Raw genomic sequence first — 8,277 nt, 5'->3', positions numbered from 1 at the left:
GATCGCTCACTGTGTGCCGGATTGTAATGTCACAATTAGGACGGCTCCATTGTTTCTGTTTGCCGTCTGGGGGAGAAATTCAGCACTTCTCTGATCTCAAGGTCATTTCTCTTACATTATTAAATAAATTAGTAGTGTTGCGGCGGCCACCTCCTCTGCCTAGCCATGTATTCATCCATCCATCCACCCATCCATCCCTTCTTCCTGCTCAATTGGGTGGGATACAACTCTTTCACTCAGAAAATGAAAATTTCCCATGGCCACGGAAAACAAATTACTGCTTTTGCTTTTTATGAGAGGAAAAAAAATAGATACATTAATAATATTTTGTTTCCTTCATTTTCATATTGGAGGTAGACCTCAGAGTTGTATACTCATTCGAAACCATAATATAATTACATATAATATGACTAATTAGACAGGACAAGAGGGGGTGTGATGCTTCTCTTTATTCACCATCTGTGTTTTTCCAGATGGAACATCAATGTTTCTTTTTATCAAACGGCAGAAAACGTAACCGCACATGCTTTATCTCCCCCGCTCCTCTTATCAATCCATAGGTTCCGTAACAGCCGTCATTAGCAGATGTTTTTTAAGGTGATTCATTTTGATGCATTTATGATATTGTGTGTTGTGAGTCATTAAAGATAATGATACGGACACAGTGACATCTGCGTACAATTTATGAATCCGGAGCGCATCAGGAAAATGACATGCATTGTTGGCATAATGGCACGTGTCATAATGGGTTGTAAACATGATACCGTTCTGTGATTGCGGTGCAGTGAAGCAGTTAATCCAGAAGTTTGTCGCTAAATAAAAAAAGTACTTTGAAGCATGCAGGTTTAAATCCTCTGGGAATCCTAAAATCATGAGTTTCTTTTGAGGGGAAAAAGACACGTATCCTAACGCACGACGGTGTCCTCGTTTTTTCCTCCTCCTCCTCACTCGTGTCAAAGTTTGAGAAGACTTGACCTCGCTGTTTAGACTTGTGGCATGACATTAAAATAAGATGAGACGATCTTTCAGAGGGCTTTGCAAGGTGGAAAAAAAGAAAGAGAGGAGAGTTCAAATAATGTCACTTTCAATTAATCTCCTCAGGTAGTGGCCCCATTAGCCCTCTCACACAAGGGCCTGGTTTACAATGCAAATAGGGTCATTACCTGAGGAGTCTAATTGACTTTGACAAGAGGCCGAAAGAAAGCCTTGCCTTCTTTTACGTCACGTGTTATTTGTTTGCTTATTATTTCTGTCGCGCAAATTATTGATGTGGTTGCCAACGTGGAAGGCACATGAAAAATGCATTGGCAAGTGGCAGAATGCTGATGAGAAGTGATTTTTTTTTTTTTTTTTTTAGGTTTCTTTTCAGTCAGCAGAAAGTGCCGCATGTCATGTGTTAAATTTTGTATACTTTTAATACAAGAAAAGCTCAAATTCAACACTCAAAATTTGTCTGAGCCTCAGCAATGAAATGTAAATGATTTCCAAGTGAAAGATTTGTATTCTTTGTTCCCCCTCTCGTCTTAGAGTAACAACGTGTGATCGTACTCATACCTTAAATATTTAAAGACCCCCTTTTGCTAAAGCTTTGCTATGGTACATGGGCCTCTGACTGCTTCTAATCTCCTTGTTACCTGGAGGCGTCGCCACGGCGATGCAAGGATAACGCGGCAGTTAGCGAGATCACGAGACCTGAGCTTGAAAAAAAAAACTTGCTGGATGTGGGGGGCTACGGTGAGGTTCAAAGTTTCCGCCACGCGCCCGTGCCCCGGTGAAGTCGGCGCCGACAACATCTTGCCTGAGAGAACGCAGAGAATCAGAGAGGAATGAAAGGGGAGAGGAGACGCCGAGATGTTTTCAAATCATTTCCTTTCTTCCTCGACAGCGCTGAAAACAGCCTCTCCCACCTCGCACCCTTCCTCTCCCCCCCCCCCCCCCCCCGCGGTTTAGATGGCACCTTAAACTGCACATGCAAGTGGAATATTTTTGTTTGTGTGCTTGTGTTCGGGGGAGGTTTTACAGATGACTGCACAGGTTTCCGGAGAGAGTTAACAGGAGGCAGAGGGCTTAGATCTGTAAATAAGACATCAGCTTAAAGTTGCGCACTTTTAACTTTTCTATTTTCCTTCCACTCCTCTGTCTGAAAGGCAATGGACCGTGGGAGAGGTAAATTGAGAAAGACGTGCGGACCAGGGATGCCTGTTTATTTGCTTGTACATGCTCCTTGAGCTATAAATTAGATGTCACCATTGTTACATGTCATTTGCTGATGTGGACGTGTTGCGGTCTCCCGAGCAGCTCTTTTGATTGTTTGTTCTTAACATCACTTAAATGAACGTGGACTCCGCTGGCCTCCAGTCATCTGGATCTTGCGGGTGATTGGCAGGTTGTTTGGTAGGCCTGCTTGTTCTGTTAGTTTATCTGAGCAGTTTACAGAGCGGGATGTGCTCGTGATCAAATCTGATGTTCAATTTATAAAAAAAACACCCAGTTGTGTTATTTAGGCAACACACCGACATATTGGCTTTTGAAATAAAGACGTCTTTTGCAATTTGGGTTTCAATCAGTCGGTTTCTTTTGCAATTTTCTTCGATTTTCTGGAGCTGCCAAATGAAACAGTTCATGAAGGTTGGTGGCTCGGTCTCATTTTTTTTTTTAGGTTTGTTTATGTTCTTTTCAGATCAACTGCAACCTTTTTGTGCATCAACGAGTATTTATTTTTCACAGATTCCACCAAAAATTCTTCCGATTGAGCATAAACACGAGCACAAACGGAAAAATTTCCCTCACTGTGGTTTCAAAAGAAGAGTGTTTACAGAGCCGAGAAGTGTGTTTGTGTGTGTGTGTGTGTGTGTGTGTGTGTGTCTCCTCTTAACCCGACTCAACCAAGCCACCCCGCCCAACCCCAGTGAAAAGAGAGCATCTAGTAGCTTACCTCCCTCCATGCAGAAAGAAAACACGGATCAAGGTCTTAATAACGCCAGCCATTGTGGCAAATATATAGGACTCAACTTTCCGCTTGGAGCAGCCTCTTCACAATGAGTTAACATGAGTGACAGGCAAAGCCTCACACACATACACACACACACACACAAATAGGCTGGCTCTAACATGCTTCATAACAACACAAGATCAAACAAACATGTTCACATGTTGTACATATTTCACCTGAATCTGTTGTTTCTCCTTTTTCCTTTATCAAATAAACAAAGAATTCATTGTTTCAGATCGTTTTTCAGAACTTTGCTTTATAATGCGCTTGTCTCTACAAGCTCCACCGCAAACAACAACAAGGCAGCAGCAGCGGTAACCCCCGCATACCACCAGATGTTTTGCCTCCATGTTCTATTTGGCTGTCAGGCGTCCCTAATTGTTTCATCTGCTACAAATAAACACATCTCCTGTTGCATCTTTGTTTACGCGGCGTTCACCAACAAACTGTTGCCGTGACCGTTTTTTTGTTTGTGATGATCTGTAGTGTGCGGCGCAGATTAGAAGAAAGGTAACTAGGCATCGGCGCCGTGTTTTGTACACACACCTCAGGGAATTTGATAAGTGGGGAAAGTTTACAGGTGTGTATCAGCAACACCTGCTCGCATCCTCATCCGGAAGAGAACTTCGTGAAGTGTAAATTAAACACGTGTGTAATGCAGGGGGGGTTCATTCTTTGTCAGGTTAAATGCAGCGATGTCTCATACTGTTACCACATACAAGTGATGGTGTACTGTAGGCTCATTTTGTGAGTTCTGATTAAGCTTTACAGCGTTGGTACATCCAAATTACAGTAAAATAACACATTTTATTGTCATTAACCTCTTTCTGTGCATATAGATGTGGCTTTATTTGTCCTGGTTCTGAGATATCTGTCTTTGTATCCACCTCAGTACAGTGAAGGTGACTCCACTGAAATATCAGCCAGAACATCTCTTCCCACAAACAGTGGCCTCATTTCTTCCTTAAAACTGTTTTTATAGGAACTCTTTCATTAGTACAAAGTAGATCCAGTCCAAAACTGGAAAAGACAAGACAATTTTTTGATTAAAGCGTACACAAGCTCATATCAGTATTTAATATTGTTATGGAATTTTCTATCCTTAGGCTACACATGGTCACATGTGGGCCTTGAGGTCCTCGGCAGTATTAATTGTTTGTCTTTGACTAGGTGCCACCATATCTCAACACTGTGGTGGCCGGGGTCGAAGAGACCTATTGTTGCCTTCATAGACATAATACAGTAGATAGCTTGTTGTTGACGTTCCAATCTGCGTAAACAGACATCTGTGTCTCCAGACTAGAATATGCTGACAATAACACCTCCAAGGGTAAAAACATTCTCTTTGACTAACTCTGGGCGTGTAGTATTTGGGGTGTGATCTGGGGGTTTAAAGTCTATCCACCATCACGAGTTCGTCAGAATGTGAGACCGACTCAGGCACTACTTTGAGAGTGTCTCTAATTCTCTTTGGCCAAGCGTCAATAAATAATACAGCATAAGACATCAGAGGCTCCTGAACACTTTCTTCCCTCCTGACCTCACCATTGACCTTTGACTTCAGCAATTTCTCCACAACAAATATATCGGTATATATATATATATATGGTCATGTGCCCCATGTACTAAGGTGGCAGTAGCCCAGTGGCTCTTTGCTGCATGTCGCTCCCTTTCTTTCCCATTTCCTGTCAATCTCAAGCTGTTACTGTCAAAAATAAAGGCTTAAGGAACCACAAACTAACAAAAAAACAAAACACCATTCATCCCCATTGTATGAAGGTGCCTGCGGAAATTGTGAGGTAATGTGTGTCTCTAAAGTCTATGTAAGGGCAGATTTCTTTCAAAACACATGAATTATGTTGGAAAATAGTTCCTGAGAACATGTGAAAAGACTTTGAACGATATATTACTGAAATGTGGAGTTACAGGTTAAAACAGTTTTTCACCAGTTTTCAGTCCACGATTTTGTGGGCGGTCCTAAAGGGTGGCTCGATGACACGCTGAGGCCACCCTGAGCATAACCCTGCACCCCTAACAGAGAGATTGAGATTCATACATGTTGCTCAGAGTTTTTCAAAGTGAGTCATGTCATTTTCTGAACTCATGTGACGCGTTTCAGTCGCTTCAAAATTGCTGCTTGACTGCTCCCACGAGTGGGTGTGGCTCCAACACATTCAGCAGACCACTGAATGAGCAGTGTTCTCAGTCCTGGAGCTGAGAACACTGCTCATTTTTACCTGATTTTGACACCTGATTTCATAAACTTGTTTATATTTTTAATCATTCAAATTTGGCTGGGTGTTTAATAACACTTTCTTCTTTGCTCTGACAAAGTCAGAACACACGTTTATTCTTACACTACATGGATTTTGGTTTGCTTAAATAAATTGAAATTAATACCCCTTATCATATATTGAATAATAAATTCCTTACCTTTTCTCATCAACTTTTTCCTGCTGGCGTGCATGCCCTTCTCCCTCGGTTCTCCCCCGTCCGCCCCTGCCCTCTTCTCTCGCTCCTGTGGCTTTTCTTGTTCTTTCCCCCCCCCCGATCCAGCGAGTGCGTTTTCCCGCCCGGCCGCCGCCCGCTTGTCCGGTGCCCCTGCCCGCGGTGCGTCCCCTTTCTGCCGGCGCTGAGCTGGTCCTCTTCCATTGGGGCTCTCGGTGTGCCCCGTCGGACACCCGCGGCCTGCGCGCCCGGGGTGTGACCTCCTATCCCCGGCCTTGCCCCGCTTCGAGTTCCAGCAAGGCCCTTCAGGCCCCTCACAAACCCCTCCCTCTGGGCACCTTTCTTGGCTCTCCCATACAATCCCGTCACAATCAACCCCGCGCCCTCATTAACAGACGGGCCCCAGTCGCATCCCTCCTCCAATTAACACTACCCCGTGCTGGCACTGTGCATGTGTGGTGTGGGACATGGTGGGTCCAAGCGAGTTTCTTTGAAAAGAGGGGGGTGATTCCCGACTTTAGGTTCATCCAGCTCAAGCCTGGTCCTTGGTTTTTTTATGTGGGGTTTTTTTAAACTCCAGGGGAAGATGGAAAAATAAGATGTGACGGGTGGTGTTATCTCCACAAGATTCACAATTGCGCAGGGTGAGAATACTAAGAGGCGCGGAGAAAAAAAGCGAAGCGTCAAATGTTATCATGTGATGACGATGAAATAGTGATCAGATCGAGGGTTGACAGCGAGACAAAAACAACACGACACAAAAAAAGCGTTTTTTCAACGGCTGGGGAAAGACAGACGAGAAGGAGAGGTGAACAGAAAAAGAAAACAACAAATAAAATAACAAACACCAACAAAAAAAAACAACCCCACGCACAACAACCACTCACAAGTCCGCCGTCATTAACGGCTGTAGTGTTGCGTCTTATGGCCGACGCGGGAGTCATCAGAATCAATATGGTCGCTCGTCGACTAGTAGATTTTCCCCCCGGAAAAAGACAGCCAAGCGTGGCGGTGGTGAATGGTTACACGGGTATAACATCAATCTGTTGACCTGTGGAATGAGCCGTCCAACAAGGCCCCGAACACAGGAAATCAAAGGCGTAAAGCTAGCAGGAAGCTAGCTCTGGGGATCTCTGCGATCTGCTGCACTGTGTTTTTCTTGGCACAGTGCCGTTGGCAACCGGATAGCCAATCTGTGGCGAGAAGCACCGAACGCTAAGGTCGGAGGAGTCATTTACCACAAGGCCGCACTTTTGGTCGAGCAACGGGAGCGGGGTTGTCCAACTCTTGTCATCGCCAGTTTGTGTTTTGTTTTTTGTTTGTGTGGGTTAATTGTGTGTAAATCAGATTAAGGTCCTCCAAGCGTGCCTTTAGTCCATTAGAGGGGTTTAGGGGCCGAGGGCCCGCGAGCGTCGTCGTTTGCCTACGCTGTAAAAAACTGTTGTTGTTTGTGGTGAAGCTGCGACTCTGCCTCCAGCTTTGACTTTTGTCCACGTCAGTCAATGGCATTATAAACAGGCTTGCTTTAAAGTACTGTTGGTGGACCTCCACTATCAGAAATCCAGCCCAATCCTCGGCCTTCTTTTATACCAATGTGTGCATTCCCTGGCCACAAGGCTTTTTTCTGATCAATCTCTCATCTCTCTTTATCCTGTCTGTCTAGCCATCCCGGCCCTCTCTCTCCCTCCCTTTTTGTGAGTTGATGTTTGTTCACAGCTTGTGCTGCTCTGAGGCCATATCGCTGATTTTTTGGTCATGCCGGCTCCCCCCCTTTTTTTGTTTTTTTTTTTGATGTTAGCTGTTCAGAATGTCTCAGTACACTTTCCTCAGAGGGGCCGGAACCGCGTGTGTTTTGTTTTATGCCTGCAAACTCTGGGCTTCATCGCCGCTCACTGGACATTAAACAGAGCAGTGTCAGGTGTGCTGTTGCTGTCTGAGTCTGTTGCATTGGTTTCCGCTCTGGGGCTCTCTCTCTCGCCTCCTCGCCTCGCCTCCTCTCTCTGTCTTTTCATGGAGATGTGCCTCGCGTCCAGATCCGTTGTGTACAGTATACGAACCCTCCCCTTCTCGTTCCCTTTCCCCCCTCGCTTCCCCCCCCCCCCCCGCCTCCTTCTTGCTGGCTTCTCTAAGATCCAGATAATCGCTGGTGTTGAATTATACATCTAAGTGAATAGCTGAGATGGCCGGCCGCTGCTTAATGCCTGTGTACCGTGTTTTATATCGTATTCACATCTACTGTTACATTCTCAACGCTGCATTGCTATAACCCTCTGGGTCCTTCAAAGTTTGTTAGGCTGAACTTGAGGTTTTTTTCCGCATGGAGCCGCGGCCAGCGTTGATGTTCTCATTGGCATTTTTTAGCAACTCAGATGGCAGCACTAACAGCGCACCGTGCCAGCGTAGAAGCGAGAGTTTTTGTTTTGCCCAACCGGATGCCCCAACGTCATATTAACTGCATAGATATCACCTAGATTTATTCCATGCATCTTCCATCACTGCCAGGGTTAAGGAAGGCCTCAGATAAGGATAATAAATGCGTTCAAACTTCAGGCACCCTCACACACCCACACACGTGCGTGCCCCGCTTGCTCGTTTCATTTTTTCCCTCCTCTATCTTGTTTGCACACAGTCAGCTAGCTGCTTCTGTCAGCTCTGCAGCCCCTGAGCGCCGCAAAATAGGGGAAGGAAAAAAAAAAAAACCTCTACTTTGATAATCAAACATGAGCATCCAGCGGTCCACAGCTTGCCTTTCCTATGCCGTCCTCCACACTCTCCTCCTTTTCGGCTTTCCCTCTAACCCAATCATTAACAGCCCTTCTGACAGCTCAAGATGGGCT

The sequence above is a fragment of the Larimichthys crocea genome, chromosome XX (genome assembly GCF_000972845.2).
Source record: "Larimichthys crocea isolate SSNF chromosome XX, L_crocea_2.0, whole genome shotgun sequence".
Taxonomy (NCBI): domain Eukaryota; kingdom Metazoa; phylum Chordata; class Actinopteri; family Sciaenidae; genus Larimichthys; species Larimichthys crocea.
This window is presented reverse-complemented; position numbering follows the sequence as displayed.